Here is a 16,386-nt window from a genome sequence, read left to right as displayed (position 1 = left end):
CTGGATCTCATTAATGGTGAGATAGATTCTGAACTTTTTTTAATTTAGATAATTTTAAGATTTTATTTATTTATTATATTTTATATGTTTGCATAGTATTTGAGCTTTTTGTTTTTTATTTCCTAATAGTATTTTAAGGTTTTCATATGCTTTAAGACCTTTTCAACCTGAAAAAATTCATTAAAAAAAAAACCAATTCTTGATTAGTAATAAACTTCATTGAAAAAATATGAAAGAAAAACGAGGAAAACAAAAAAAAGCACGCAGGCCGTGTTCTAGAAGCAACAGGAAAAAACTAAGTAACAATGAAAGTACAAAAATCACGCATATCCTGTAAAGAAATAAAAGTAAAAACACCCATAGCATTTGCCCAATCAAACAAGGTCTTGAAAAAAAATTCAGATCAACCTACAAATTTTCAGATCAGCAGCTTAATTTATTTATTTTTTTGTTAAATAAAATCAACCTACAAATTTTCAGATTCTGAGTACATTGTTTGCAAATTAGCAAGCCATCTTGGTTATGAGCTCTAACTCCACCCAGAAATGACATAAAAATTCATCTGCCATAAGAAAAATGTGCAACTAAAGAATCTAGAAATGAGAAAAGACCAAGACACCAACTTGAATTCTGAGAAAACAACAATAATTTATCTACAAATGGTCTTGCTAAAATGATTCATACAGAGTGACAGTCTATCTGGGAAATTATGATTTTTTTATGATATAACTCCTTGACAATGTCCTAATTCTGTCTCACCAACTGATTTTCTTATCTGTTTCATTGGCTCAATCTCGTTAAGCTATTGTCTTCTTCCTCTACTTCATCAGATTCAACACAGGATGAATTGGCCACTGCATATTCATGTTTTTCAGGAACGTCAGATTTTATTTCAGAATCTAGATTTCAGAAATCATAAGGAAAAATTGTCTCAGACTGAGGGTTGCAAATTGAGCTTCTGTCATCTTCACCATCATTTTCACGGTAAGAAGTCTCTAGATAAGCCTCATCTCCTTCCTCCTCCATATCATCATCAGTAGGATATGCAGAATCAAGTTTGTCATACAAAGCTTCATCCCCTTGGTTTTTCACAACCTCCCCATTTGTTCAATTTCAGATCTTATTCTCTCCACTTTTCTCTGAAGGGCTGAAATATGGGTAAGGAGAGCTTCACGTCTTTGTAGCTCAATTGAACGTGCCAAAGCCTTCCCCTTTGTCAAAAGATTCTTTGGCCTCAACATTGCAAGTCTCTTATATTTATTTCCCTGGAATACAATAATTGCATATCCTTTGCAAACTTTATCTACTGAAACCAACACACCTCCGCTCTCAGCTTCTAGTGCCAATGCAATTTTTTTTTACATGGTCAAAAGTTTTAGCCTTCACCAAGATCTTAACCAATTCGCGGTACTTCCAATGCAGGTGCAAGTTCTCCACTGTACCATCAAATACTCCACGTCTACTAAGAAGTAAGAAAGATTTCATCCGCAAACCTAATTTGCGAAACATAAACCTCTCCTCATCAGTTAAGCTCTCTGGGCCAGCTTGCCGCTCTGCTGGTTCTAAAGACTCCTCTACTTTAGAAAAGGCTCTCTCTGCTCTCGCTACCTTTCGTTCAGCAGCAGTGAGCTTGTTTTCAAGCTTTCTAACAAGGTCGGCATGCCTTAATACTTCTGCTTCCCTCATCATTTTTTTCTCATGACGATCATCCAGAGTCTTACCCCACCTAGCATTTGCATCCAAAGTTTCCTCAAGTGTACCAGCAATTCCAGATTGCTCAGTTATTTCAACTCTTGGAATGATCAAGGCCAGGCCTCTCAACCGTGCCTGCTCCTCTTCATCTTGCAGTGACTTTGCCAATCTCTCCCTCTCTAGCAAGGCTTCAGTGACATCTGGTGACAAAAAATTCTTTCCTCTATAGAAAACCAAGAAGTCCTTGTTTCTTGACAGCAGAATGCCTCCTGTCAATTTCTTGATCTCTTCAGCCGTGCTCTCACTAGTAGTCAGCTGTGCACCACGCTTAAGTGCAATCTTTGCAATTGAACTTCTTTCCCACAATTTATCTATGGTCATAGCTAGACCTTGGAGATGCCTGTTTCTACCTAATGCAAAATGTGGAGGAAGAACCATGGCAAGCCTTCGTACATTTGTTGCACCCTTTGCTCCAAGTGTTGATCTCACTCCATAAGGAAGTACTCTGAATGGAGGTTGGTAACCAGGAACAACTGCTGGGAGCATATCTGCATCTACGGGTAATGGATCACACCCAGGCCAATCTGTGTACCTAGGACCCAGACCATCTAAAAGTTTGTCTACTTTATCCTTATACTTCACTTCTGGCAATGGTTCCCTGACTTTCTTCTCTACAGCAGTTGAATTTGAATTTGCTTGGGGTGCATGCACATTACCATCAGTACCAGATTCAGAAGGACCCCTAGTAGTTTTTTCAGTCACTGTTGGTAAGGAATTAGAAGGAAACTCTTTTTTCTTAAGTATTCGTTTGTTCAATTTCACCTCAGGAACCTCAAAGCTCACTCCTCTATATAGAGAAAGAAAAGTGCCAGACCTCCAAATCACCAGTCCACCAGTCTTTCTCTCCAATATCTAATGCATTCTCTTCATTTTCAGTGCAGCCGCACCTTCGAATTTCAGCCTTACAATCTCCGATGTCTTCCACCTCTCACGAATCATGTCCACGACCTCTTGAGTAACACCGGCACCCCCAATCCTTGTCTTGTGCTTCTTCTGAAATGTCAAAATCCTCAGCCTCCTCAACTCTGACTCTGGCAGAGTCAATTCAGCCAATGAAGTCCTACTCTTTCTCCTCGCCATAATCCCACCTTCCTCTTCCTCCTCCTTCGGCTTTTCCCACGGAAACCTTACCACTCCATCACCTCCAAACATACTCTCAACCCCCAATGGCGATTCTGGCGAAAACCCACCTCTCGAATTCGGCAACATTCCTTCCTCAACATAAAATATATCCTCCACAGACCCTTTTTCAATAACTCTCTCATTACCCTCATTACCATCATCAACGTACCCAAATTTCTTCAACTTCTCCACAATCTTCTCCATTGTACTACTACTACCACCACTACTAAGATCACTCTTCACAGAGTTTGAATTCAACACATTGCCACTCCCACTCCCACTCCCACTACTACTACGATAATTCAACACAGCCCGGGGCCGTTTCGGGCCATTTTGTTTGTGGGTTTCATTCCATTTATCTATCCAACAACTACTAATGCTAGAAATGGGTCGTTTTTTATATATATAAATAACAGAAGTGTATTAATCAAAAGTCCAGGTACACCAGGGGTGTACATGGAAAACAGTACATCAAACACAAATTACAAACATCAAGCATTTCTAAAAAATTAAAACAAGGGAAAAGACTAGAACTCTAGCAATATTCAATAGCATTGTTGTTTTTATAAGCAAGGAAAGAAGAAAGAAGAAAAGAAAGAAGAAATAGAAAGGAAATTACCTCAAGTTTTGATGCCATGACTGCCCTGATCGGGTAGGCTCAATGAAGACTGCCCTGATTGGGTACATAGAAATGGAGTAGGGTACAAATGCTTGAGATTCCTGATCCTTTTATTGACAATTTAGTCCAAAGAGTGGATAGAAATTGATTTAGGTTTGACTCCAGTGCTGGGCCTCGGATTAGAGGGACTCAAGTCTTGGGCCAGGATGAGTTTTGGACCCAATACTTAGTTGATGTAGAACCACAGGTGGAGACTGCCCATAGTCATACAGTTACCTTGGATAATGGGCTAAGTAACTTTCTCAATACTAATAATACAAACCTTAGCCCAGGCCCACACTCGTCTGCTTCAGCTGCTTCTGATCCGGGTAGAGTCATATTTTGCAGTGTGGGGAAGTCTTGGACAGCAGTCAAGTGTCTTCAAAGAAGAGATTCAGGACTGAATTTGGGCGGCTAGGGAGCAACATTCGTCAGAAATTTCTCTGTGGATTTTTCTCAAGGAAAGGTACCAATCTTGTCTCTGTTGAATCTCCATCTGATACTATTGATTTTGTTTGTCATACTAATGTGGAAGCTCCAATCTATCCAAAAGGGTGCTGAGCAGCTAAGCCTAAGAGGTTAGGGGTATTTCTCCTAATCCTATGCAAGTAATTCTCATGGTGCAATCTCTATCTTGCAGGTACAAGGATGCATTCTCACAACAATATAGCTCACACTTGCCCCCAAGAAAATTAACAACTCCGATCCAATCCGCTGCAGGACCTTGGCAATTAATTATCAAAGTCACTGGGTTCAGAGATAAGAAAAGGGATATGAGTGCTTTTATTTTTGAAGCTGTCAACATCCAGGGAGATTGTGTGTTTTTTGCTGTGAATAGTAGTCTAACTGGAACAGCATCTAGGATTTTGCTGGAAGCTATGGTGGATGCTTGTCTTACTGCTAAATATCATGGGTTTCATGGTGTCTTATTCCTAACTGATAGCAGAGGTATGATCAAGACCTTCAACACCAGGAAGGCTTTGGATTGGTAGACTCACTCAAGACTTGCTGATCTAAATTTTCTTGTACAAAATGATATCCTCTGTCATATGATCTTAGCTCCCCATTTGCTGCTTAAGTCCTTATGTAAAACAGAATTACTAAATCAGACTATCCCTCACACGTGGGCTAAATAGAATGTTCATTTTAAAAAAATTGGGGCTGGAACACAACTAGGAAGGCCCAATCAAGACTAAATCAAACTATCCATCACACGTGGGCTCAATAGAATGTTCATTTTAAAAAATTTGGGGCTGGAACACAACTAGGAAGGCCTAATCAAGAAAGTTTATATACACAAAAACTTTCACACACCCAAGTAATGTGTCAAATTATTAGTGATAGGTAAAAAAAAAGGGATTTCAATGGTGGGTCTAGATCACAAAACTTATAAATGCTTGCCAACTCAACTTATTACTCAAGCCCAATTCCCTCTTGCCTATATTTTTTTGATAAATATCAAAGGTTTGCCTTTTTTTTTTTCATTGCAGCTATACTTAAAACTTTAAGTGAGGGTGACCTTGCAAAAAAAAATTGTATATACACACACACACATAGCCACCTTAATAAAAATATGACTAACATATTGTGACCACCCTAATAAAGATGTTGACCAACAAAAATAAGAATCATGCTACATCCATAACATTTACATAGTTATTTCATAGCAAATCTTATGTATTAAGTTGTTACTGATGTTAATTTTGATCCAATATGGATTCAATAGTAACGTCACTTTTTTACCCACCAATAATAGCTGTAAGTGCACAATTGCACCTGGCCCCAAGAACAGTTACGGGCCCAGGCCCAATGAGCCTTAAACAATATGAATTTGTAGAGTGTGGGCTTGAAACCCAGGTTGAAAGTATGTGGGGATTAAATGAAAAACTAAGGATTTCGAATACTTGGAAACAAGAAGGAATATTGTAAATTGGCCTCCTCGGACGTAAGCCGAGAGCTGTTCTTATATTATATCCTTTTCTTAGTCTTTTCTTTCTTTTTAGGTTACAAAAAGTCCTCCTCTTTTCTATTCCAGGTTTCTCCTTAAATACTCCTCTTTTGAACACTTTGTACACGTGTTGCCCCACCTCCCCCTTAGCCTAGATATTTCCCTTCTCAGTGCCTTTGAATAGTAACCAGAAGTTTCTCTTCTACTGTTCAAGTGTCACTTCCCCATAAATGCGGCCAGGGTGGTAGGTGCAGGGTTTTTAATGTGGAGGTAGCAGCCTTTATCTTTGACATTTCTTCAACACCGGTGCTTCTGGGGCGTTCTAGGGTTCACCCCTTTTAACCATTGGCCTTAACCATGTCATCCCCTAATCTTTACTATGAAATCCCGAGTTCTTCAATGTTCATCCGAGGATAAGGTCACCCTCGGCTGGATCCTCGGATCCTCGGCGTATGGGCCGACCCATAGTACTAACAATTTCTAAACCCAGGATCAGATCGGCCTTCCTTAACACGGCTCAAAAGGCCCACGTTCCCATCAGGATCTTTTTGCCCCCCACAATAGCCCCTCAAAACTCTAATTTTCAACGTCCGAGGAGAAAAATAGGGTTTTGATCCGACGAGAACCTACTCCAATCATTTTGTGAGTAATGGCACGTGTGGAAATCGTTTTGCGTCCTAGAAGATGCCATTTGGCGGTTTTATTTTGAACAACGCGCGTATTTAATACTGCCAGTTACACTTTGTCCCTCACGTTCAACGGTGAGATGGGCATCCAACGGCCCTCATTACTCCACGAAATTTTAGGCGGGACAAATATAATTTCGAGGCCGCCTTTTCGCACGTCGTGACGCTTTGGGAACCTGCGCCTTCATTTAATTCCTCAGGGATCAATCCCATCAAAACACCAACAATCATCCTTTACCAGCAGAAAACCGTGGAAATCTGTACCTTCAACTTTGTAAGTTCTTGCTCTCTCTATTCTTAACCCTTTCTCCTCGGATACAGTCCTCGGCTGTCTTCGTAAACACTCTCCCCTTTAGAGTTTAACCTTTCGTTCTTTTCCAATGGGTAAGTTTAAGTGTCTAGTTGATACCGCCGCTGGGATGGAAGGCTTTAGGGCCAAATACCGTATTCCCAGCGATGTAGGACTAAAATGCGCCGGCAACAGCCGTGGCCGGTTCTAGGAAAGAGGGAGAGGTTATCATTCCTATGATAGCCTTTCTAGAGGGTGGGATGACCCTTCCAATGAAACCTGTAACTAGGGAGTACCTTCGCAACCACCGGTTGTGTCCCGATCAATGCCTCCCAAACGTTTTTAGAGTTCTAGGTAGTGTAGATGCTCTAAACGAGCAGATGGGTTTAAACCTCACATGGCACGATGTCGTGTTCCTATATGAGTCCCATAAACTTTCTAAAGTAGGTTATTACATTAAATCTCGGTCCAGCACCATTAGGCTAATCTCCTGTCTGCCCAAATCAAACAAAGGCATGAAGGACGACTACTTGATCGTGTACGGGAGCGGCACGACGGCTTCCTTGCCCGGTTGAGTGGGGGGATCCGGGTGCGACGCCGTAGGATTAATCTCCCCACAACACAACTTCTCCTAACACACACACGAGAAATGCGTATTCGTACTTACTTAAATTTGTTAAACATCTATGTAAATCGACCAAGTTTGTTTGTTTTGACGTCTTTTTTGCGAGATAAGCAACACGTGCGTCCTCGTCGAGTCCTTTGTAACATCGCGGATCTAAGCCGGGTACTTCGCTCCGAGGTGTTCGTTAGTGAAGACCTACAACTCCGGGCTGCTCACCTTATTCTTGGGTACACCCCCTTTCCAAAGACTTCCGGGAGATAGAGAACGCCATAATTGCGGGCGGCCAGAAGACGAAAGAGGATAAACGTAGCCCGGCCCCACTTTTTGGACGACCGTGACCTCCCGGACGCTCCTAACACCATTTTGTACAACCGGCCGATAGCAGCAGTCCCCCTCGCCGTGCACTCACAAGCAACCGTCGTTCCAGAAGAGCAGGTGTCTTCTTCACACACACTTGACGATGAGATAGACCAATTCCATCTCGAAGACACCGAGAGACCTCGCGGGAACCAGTTTGTGGTACTTTCCGACGAGGAGGAAGAAGCCACCGAGGCCTCTGGAATTGCAGGGTTTGTGGTTGCCCTTCCCGAAGACGAATTAGAAGAAGACATGGGAAGAATGGAGGGTCTCCTCACCAATAGGGCTGTTAAGGTTGCAGAGAAAAAGAAAACGGGGACGTCCCAAGTTCCCCCAACTTTACCTCCTCCTCCTCCTCCGGTGAGCCAAAGCGCCGGCCGAGGATCCCAAGAAGAAGAGGAAGGGGGATAATGAGGGGACGATTAATAAAGACCCCAAGAAACCACGCCAACAACTCCCACCGGCCCAGCAGCAGAAGCTGGACAAGGGCAAGGGTAGAGCCCGTTCGGTTGAAATCGGGGAATTCAGGGACGAAGCTGAAGTGCGCCGAGCACCGACCACCTGGTCCCCCGATCTAAGGCTGGACGGCGCACCCATCTCTTGCCAGTCCAGTATAAGGGCAGTTCAACAAGGCCATGCCCACCACCTGGCCGAGGTCTTGGAACGCCCTCTTCTGCTGCCCAAGGACATGGAGACCTTGGAAAAGATGGGCCAGCCACAACTATTCCTCTCACTAAAAAGAGACTTAGCGTTGGTAAGTTTTTCTCCTTTTTTAGGGAGATTCCACTTTTAATAATATTTATAGGTAAGTTTGTTTCTTATTATTCCTAACTCCATCATACTTTACTACAGGCTATTCAGGAGGTCTTCGTAGCTGAGAAGTTTATTGAAGACACTCAGAAAATAGCCCGGACTGAGCTCGAAATCAGGATGGAAACTGAGAAGTCCTTGGGCACGGCCCTTCTTTGCGAATGAGAAGTTGACCTCGGAGGTGGCTGATGCGAGGAGAGAGAAAAATGGGGTCGAGTCAAACTTGAAGACCATGAAGACCCGGATAGAAGGACGGCGCAAGCTCCTTCATGAAAGAGATGAAGAACTCTCCCAAGCTCAAAGGGAGTGCTCGGATACGAAGAAGCAGCGGCTCGATGAAGGAAGAAGCCGGCTTCTTCCAACTCTCTCTTCAAGGCGCCAAGCGAGGCAAGTTTCGATGAAGGGGTAGCGGCCACGAGAGGAGCGGTGACGGAGGAGTTCGCGGCTTTATGCCGTGAATGCTGTCAAAAAGTATGGGGGAAGCTTTAAACGTAGCGGGAGTTCCCCAATCTTCGGATTTGAGGAAGTCGAGAATGTTTGGCTTCCCCTAGAAATACGAGGAGATTGAAGAGGCTCCTGTTGCTACTCCTATCCCGAGACAACTCCTCTGCTCTACCTCGGTGGTCCCACGGCAAATTCCTGATCCTACGGAACCTTCGGTTCCAATAAAGAAAAGGAAGGAGGAGTGGATGCGAGAGAAGGACTTGAACCGGACGGTGGAACCCAACGTCCTTCCAACAAAGACGGCGGATAAAGGAAAGCGAGGTTATGACTCCTTTTGAGCTGGAGTTGAGAAAGACCGAGGGCACTAGTACCTCTCAGCAAGATCCTCCTCCAACAGCTTAGGACTTAGCTTAGGGCTTCTCTTTTTCCATTTTTTTTTTTGTTTTTGAATTATATATTGTAATGCATACTCAACTGATTAATGAAGAACGATTTCGTTTACTTTTCACTTGGATTGTATCTGTTTTTACTTTATTCTTTTTGTACTTATTACAAAAGTTTCCCATTAAGTCATATCAAAAGTTTCTCAGAGTATAAAAATCTAACTCCAAGGATTGCACAATCATAACTTCCACATAATCATGCGTATATTATTAAAGATTTAATACAAGGTGACATGGTTAATTCATTTGAACAATGCCTCGATTAAGAAGAAGAGAGGGCCTCATAAGAAGAAGAGAGGGCCTCATATAACGATTAAACCCTTGTAATGCGTAGCTCTGTTTCTAGTAAGATGTAAGATCCGAGGACCATTCCTTACACAATCAGAAGTTAACTTTACGATCCGAGTTAATAAACAGTAACGTATTAACATCCAGACACAATCAGAAGTTAACTTTAATCAAAGTCGTAGTCCGAAGATAAATATTAAGCAATCTTTCGTTTAATTCTTAAAAATTATGCTTGTAAATGTTAATTTTCCCACAGTAGGAGGTCCGAGGACCCGGCATAACTAAGGTTCTGTTTAACAAATGATAAGACATCAATTTCCACAAGGTTTGTGGTCCGAGGACTGCACTTAACCAAGTTTCTGTTTGATTCTTTAGAACAATAACTTCAAATGTTAATTTTCCCAAAGTAGGAGGTCCGAGGACCCGGCATAACTAAGGTTCGTTTAACAAATGATAAGACATCAATTTCCACAAGGTTTGTGGTCCGAGGACTGCACTTAACCAAGTTTCGTTTGATTTTTTAGAACAATAACTTCAAATGTTAATTTTCCCAAAGTAGGAGGTCCGAGGACCCGGCATAACTAAGGTTACGTTTAACAAATGATAAGACATCAATTTCCACAAGGTTTGTGGTCCGAGGACTGCACTTAACCAAGTTTACGTTTGATTCTTTAGAACAATAACTTCAAATGTTAATTTTCCCAAAGTAGGAGGTCCGAGGACCCGCATAACTAAGGTTCTGTTTAACAAATGATAAGACATCAATTTCCACAAGGTTTGTGGTCTGAGGACTGCACTTAACCAAGTTTCTGTTTGATTCTTTAGAACAATAACTTCAAATGTTAATTTTCCCAAAGTAGGAGGTCCGAGGACCCGGCATAACTAAGGTTCTGTTTAACAAATGATAAGACATCAATTTCCACAAGGTTTGTGGTCCGAGGACTGCACTTAACCAAGTTTCTGTTTGATTTTTTAGAACAATAACTTCAAATGTTAATTTTCCCAAAGTAGGAGGTCCGAGAACCCAGCATAACTAAGGTTCTGTTTAACAAATGATAAGACATCAATTTCCACAAGGTTTGTGGTCCGAGGACTGCACTTAACCAAGTTTCTGTTTGATTCTTAAAATTGATAATTGCGAGCGTCAGAGCTACTCATAACTTTGAAATACAAACTGACAAAAGCTCATTTCATTAATAATAATACCTTCTAAGATTATTTACATTCCATGGACGTGGAACAATTCGTTCGTCTAGATCAGCTAGCCTATATGACCCTATGCACTCACCGAAACAATGCGATAGGGGCCTTCCCGGTTAGGTCCTAGCTTACCCCATGCTGGGTTCTTAGAAGTGCCTACAACTTTCCTTAATACAAGATCACCAGGGTGCAAGTGGCCTTAGCTTCACGTGGGCATCATATCCTCATTTTAGCTTCGCTGATAATAAGCCAATTGGACCATAGCTGCCTCACGCCGTTCCTCAAGTAAATCAAGATCTTTCTCTTAGAAGTCCCTGGTTATTCTCTGGGCTAAAAGAACTTGTCTTTAAAGTAGGAAAACCAGATTCTAGCGGTATCACCGCCTCGGCTCCATAAGTCATAGAGAATGGCGTCTCTCCAGTGGACCTGCGCGGTGTGGTCCGATATGTCCACAGGACATGAGGGAGCTCTTCTACCCATCTGCCTTTCGCATCGTCCAACCTCTTTCTTGAGCCCGTTAACTATGACCTTGTTAGCGCCTCGGCTTGTCCATTTCCTTGAGGGTAAGCGGGGTGGAATATCTGTTTATGATACCCATGTCACCACAATACTTCCTAAAAGCCTTACTATCGAACTGGACACCATTATCAGAGATGAGTGTGTGTGGTATTCCGAATCTAGTGACAATATTTTTCCATATAAATTTCTTGGAATCAACATCTCGTATATTGGCTAAGGGCTCAGCTTCAACCCATTTAGTGAAGTAGTACGTTCCCACGAGCAGCCATCTTTTGTTGCCAAGCTCTCGGAAATGGCCCTACAATGTCCAAGCCCCATTGTGCGAAAGGCCAAGGGCCGGAGAGAGGGTTAAGAACCCCTCCAGGTTGGTGGATATTAGGGGCGAACCTCGACATTGATCACATTTTACGGCATAGTCACGAGCCTCCCTCTGCATATTGGGCCACCAATAACCCGAGTCGGGGCTCTATGGGCTAAGGACCTTCCCCCGAGTGTGGCTCCCACAAATTCCCTCATGCAATTCCTCCAACAATGCTTCGTTGATTCGGGGTGTACACACAACAAGTACGGTCCTAAAAAGGATCGTTTGTATAGCTTGTGGTCCTCGGACAACCGGAAACGCGGCGCCTTTCGACGTAACTTTTACGCTTCGGCCTTGGCTTCGGGAAGAATGTCATTTTTAAGAAAAGATATGATCGAATCCATCCAACTAGGACCGAGGCCTTATTAGATGGATGCGAGGTGCGTTAGCGATTACAAGAGAAGGTTCTACCAAATCTGAACGAGGATAACCCTTGGTAAACCTTGAGCCGAGGATGTTGCCAACGTAGCCAAGGAATCTGCATGAGTGTTTCCACTCCTAGAAACGTGACCTAAGGCAAAGGAGTCAAATTCGGCTGCCGGCGTTTGACACAGGCCAAATATTCCCGCATGCAGGGGTCTCTAGCCTCCATGGTTCCCATGACCTGGCCGACCACTAGCGAGAGTCCGAGAACACGTGGATTTCCTTGCCACCCATCTTATGTACCATTTGCATGCCTACCTAGACTGCTTCATACTCGGCCTCGTTATTAGTAGCCGAGAAGGCCAATCTCAAAGATTTTTCGAAGACAATTCCTTCAGGGGACATTAGAACAAGTCCAACACCAGACCCTTTTTGATTAGCAGCCCCATCCACATAAACTCTCCAAACCGAGGGCGATACGTCTGTGATCACACCAACTGATTTTTCACCCATGTGTGCTTCTTTTGAAGTTTCTTCTAACAATGGTTCAGTAAACTCTGCCACCAAATCAGCAAGGACCTGTCCCTTTATCGATGTGCGAGGCCTGTATTTAACATCAAAGGCTCCCAAAATGGTTCCCCATTTTGCCACCCTGCCAGAGTAATCAGCACTACGCAACACAGCCTTAAGAGGCAACTGGGTCAAAACAACCACAGTATGAGATTGGAAATAATGAGGAAGTTTGCGCGTAGCGTGGACTACAGCCAGAAGTGCTTTTTCCAAGGGCAGATAGCGCACCTCGGCCTCATTCAAGGACTTACTAACGTAGTAGATCGGTCTCTGTACCCCGCTTTCATTCCTTATAAAGACTAAGCTCACCGCGTGAATAGCCACGGCCAGATAAGCGAATAAAACCTCGTCCACTTCAGGGCGAGATAAAATAGGTGGCCGAGAAAGATATTGCTTAAGTTTGTTGGAAAGCTAATTCGCGGTCCTCGGTCCATTGAAACCCTTTCCACTTGTGCAACAACTGAAAGAAAGGACGACACCGATCAGGCGACCGAGAAATAAATCTATTCAACGCGGCAATCATTCCGATCAATTTACGAATCTCTTTTGGGTTCTTAGGCGTCTGCATATTGTGAATAGACTTATCTTGCACTGTGTTTACCTCGATGCCGCTATGAGTAATTATAAATCCCAAGAACTTCCCAGATCCCACGCCAAAAGAACACTTGGAGGCGTTAAGGCGCAATTTATACCTCCTTAGCATCCGGAAGGTGTCGGCCGGATACGTCATGTGTGAAGGTCTTGTCTTACTCTTCACCACCATATCATCCACGTACACTTCGATGGTTTTCCCCGATTCTTTGTTCAAACATTCGGGTCATCATTCTTTGATAAGTAGCCCCGGCATTTTTTAATCCAAATGGCATGACCTTATAATGATAGTTCCGGTTGGAGTAATGAAAGCGGTCTTCTCCGATCCTCTAACGCCAAGGGAATTTGGTGGTAACCACGGAAGGCGTCCAAGAAACTCATCGAGGATGTCCAACGGTAGCATCTACCGGTTGATCAATCCGTGGCATTGGGAACGAATCTTTAGGACAGGCCTTGTTCGGATCGGTAAAGTCCACACATACTCTCCACTTGCCGTTCTTCTTCTTAACAACAACGGTATGAGCCAACCATTCGGGGTAGAAAACCTCTTTGATAGCCCCCGCCCTTTTGAGTTTAAGAACCTCTTCCTTCACGGCTTCGAATGTTCTCGGGAAGATCGCCGAGATGGCTGCCTCCTCGGAACAATGGCGGGATTGACGTTTAAACGATGACAAATAAAGTTCGGATCTACGCACGGAGCCTCATAGGGGTCCCACGCAAAAACATCTAAATTATCTTTCGAAATTTCAACAACTCCATCTTCTCTTGGTGTGGCAAAAGTATGCCAACTTGGAAAAACCTCTCGGGATCATCTGTTATTACAAACTTCTCTAACTCCTCACAAATAGCCTCGTCTCCTGTCATCGCTCCAGGTGCCTGGAGCTGTTAATTGCTATGACTCTGGATGGGCAAGGTTGATGACTCAATTTCGGCGACGAAGCACCGCGGCCGATATGCATTGCCTAGCCACTACACAGGCTGCCGAGGATTTCCTCGACATGCTCCCCGAGAGGAATTTCACCTTAACATGTAAGGTAGAGGAGACGGCTCCCAAGGCGTGCAACCATGGCCTGGCGAGGATGGCTGTATATGGAGAGTACGCGTCAACCACAATGAAATCTACCTCAACCGTTTCGGTGCCGGATTGAACGGGTAAACGGATCTGTCCCTTCGGCATAACGGCCCTTCCTTCGAAGCTTATAAGTGGGGAGTCATAAGGGGTTAAATCTTCCAACTCCAATCTTAGCCCTTTAAAAGATCGGGGTACATGATATACGCACCGCTGCACGATCTATCATCACCCTTCTCACATCATAGTTCCCTATTCGAGGGTAACCACAAGAGCATCGTCATGGGGCCGGATAGTCCCTACCTTATCCTCCTCGGAGAAACCCAAGACAGGTAAAGTGCTCTTTAATCTCTTCGGCCTGCTACCCACATCCTCGGCTTGCGGATGGGAAACCGCCATAACCCTAGTGGGACTGAGCCGGTCCTACAGTGCGGCGAAGATAACATTAATTGTTCCCAAGGCTGGCCGAGATGAACTGTTCCTCCGATTGTTTGAACCAACTTGACCGACACCGCCCGGTGGGCCGACACAAGTGCTGCTTTAACTTTCCCTCACCGACGAGTGTTCTAGATGGTTCCACGTGGTCCGACAGTTCTCGGTAGTGTGGCCCACATCTGATGGTGCCGACGGAAAAGGTTTTGATTTCTTCTAGCGGGGTCCCTGCCATCTTGCCGGCCATCGAAGAAGGGCTCTTTACGAACTTTTTCTAATAGCGATGCATTGGTTCTCGGAACACAGTATTTACAGCCTGGGGTGCTGCCGAGCCGGATTGTCCGAAGTAATCCCTCCTCGGCTTGTTGTGATATCTGTCCGACCTGAAATCCCTTCTCTCCTGCGGGATAACCTTCTCCTTTCCTTTCCCCTGCTGCTGGTCTTCCTCTACCCTCTTATATTCATCAATACGATCCATAAGACGGCGTACACTGCGGACGGGCTTTTTCGTCAAAGACTTTCTCAGGTCGTGATCAGTAGGGAGGCCCACCTTAAAGGTATTAAGCGCCACCTCATCAAAGTCGCCGTCTATTTCATTAAACATCTCCCAGTATCTGTCGGAGTATGCTTTCAGTGTCTCCCCTTCCTTCATGACCATGGATAGCAACGAGTCCAATGGCCGAGGGACTCTGCTACACGTAATGAACCGCGAAGCAAATGCCCTAGTTAGCTCCCCAAATGACCCTACAGATCCCGATTTGAGACCGTTAAACCATCTCATAGCCACAGGTCCCAAGCTGGAGGGGAAGACTTTACACATCAAAGTCTCGTTGTGAGAGTGCACTGCCATCCTTTGGTTGAAGTGACTCATATGCTCCACCGGATCAGTCCGGCCATTATAGATGGTAAAGGTGGGCTGGGTGAACCTCCTGGGAAGCCTCCCCCTCTCAATCCTCCGTGAAAACGGAGATTTAGAGAGTTGGTGCAACGCCCTACTCATAGTATCGTTGCCTAAGCCCCTAGAACGAAGCTTCGTACGTCTGCGGGTTGGCCGGTCGTCCTCCTCACCGGAGGATGTTGCGCTGGTGGGGGAACATGACCTTGAACTGTACACAACTCCCCTATCCTTCTCTGAGGAAGAACTAGACGAGGACGGGGAAACCTTACGCTTCGCGCGGCGTAACTTCCTCTTTAAACGATTGATTTCCCTCTGCATGGATTTAGAACCCTCATCATGGGTAGTGCTACCCCCTCCATGAGTATGGCTAGCCCCTGGGTATTCTGTATGGACGCTTCCCTCACGATCCCTACGATGTTCAAGACGTTGGAAATGATCTTCCGGTTGTGATCCTTGTGACTCTGCATGGTGAGAGCCTAAGCCTGCCATAATATCCCTACCTCTTCTAGACTAGATTCCCACAGACGGCGCCAATTGTAAGTGCACAATTGCACCTGGCCCCAAGAACAGTTACGGGCCCAGGCCCAATGAGCCTTAAACAATATGAATTTGTAAAATGTGGGATTGAAACCCAGGTTAGAAGTATGTGGGGATTAAATGAAAAACTAAGGATTTCGAATACTTGGAAACAAGAAGGAATATTGTAAATTGGCCTCCTCGGACGTAAGCCGAGAGCTGTTCTTATATTATATCCCTTTCTTAGTCTTTTCTTTCTTTTTAGGTTACAAAAAGTCCTCCTCTTTTCTATTCCAGGTTTCTCCTTAAATACTCCTCTTTTGAACACTTTGTACACGTGTTGCCCCACCTCCCCCTTAGCCTAGATATTTCCCTTCTCAGTGCCTTTGAATAGTAACCAGAAGTTTCTCTTCTACTGTTCAGGTGTCACTTCCCCATAAATGCG

The 16,386-nt window shown here is 44.2% G+C and overlaps 1 pseudogene; it reads right to left on the bottom strand.

Moving 5' to 3' along the window:
* Positions 1-250: 250 nt before the first annotated feature.
* LOC142627806 (CRM-domain containing factor CFM3A, chloroplastic/mitochondrial-like) lies at positions 251-3,297 on the bottom strand (annotated as a pseudogene).
* Between the last annotated feature and the right edge of the window lie 13,089 nt (positions 3,298-16,386).

The sequence above is a fragment of the Castanea sativa genome, chromosome 3, assembly GCF_040712315.1.
Source record: "Castanea sativa cultivar Marrone di Chiusa Pesio chromosome 3, ASM4071231v1".
Classification (NCBI taxonomy): domain Eukaryota; kingdom Viridiplantae; phylum Streptophyta; class Magnoliopsida; order Fagales; family Fagaceae; genus Castanea; species Castanea sativa.
The sequence above is the reverse complement of the archived record's forward strand: the minus strand, read 5'-3'. Positions and strand labels throughout refer to the sequence as shown.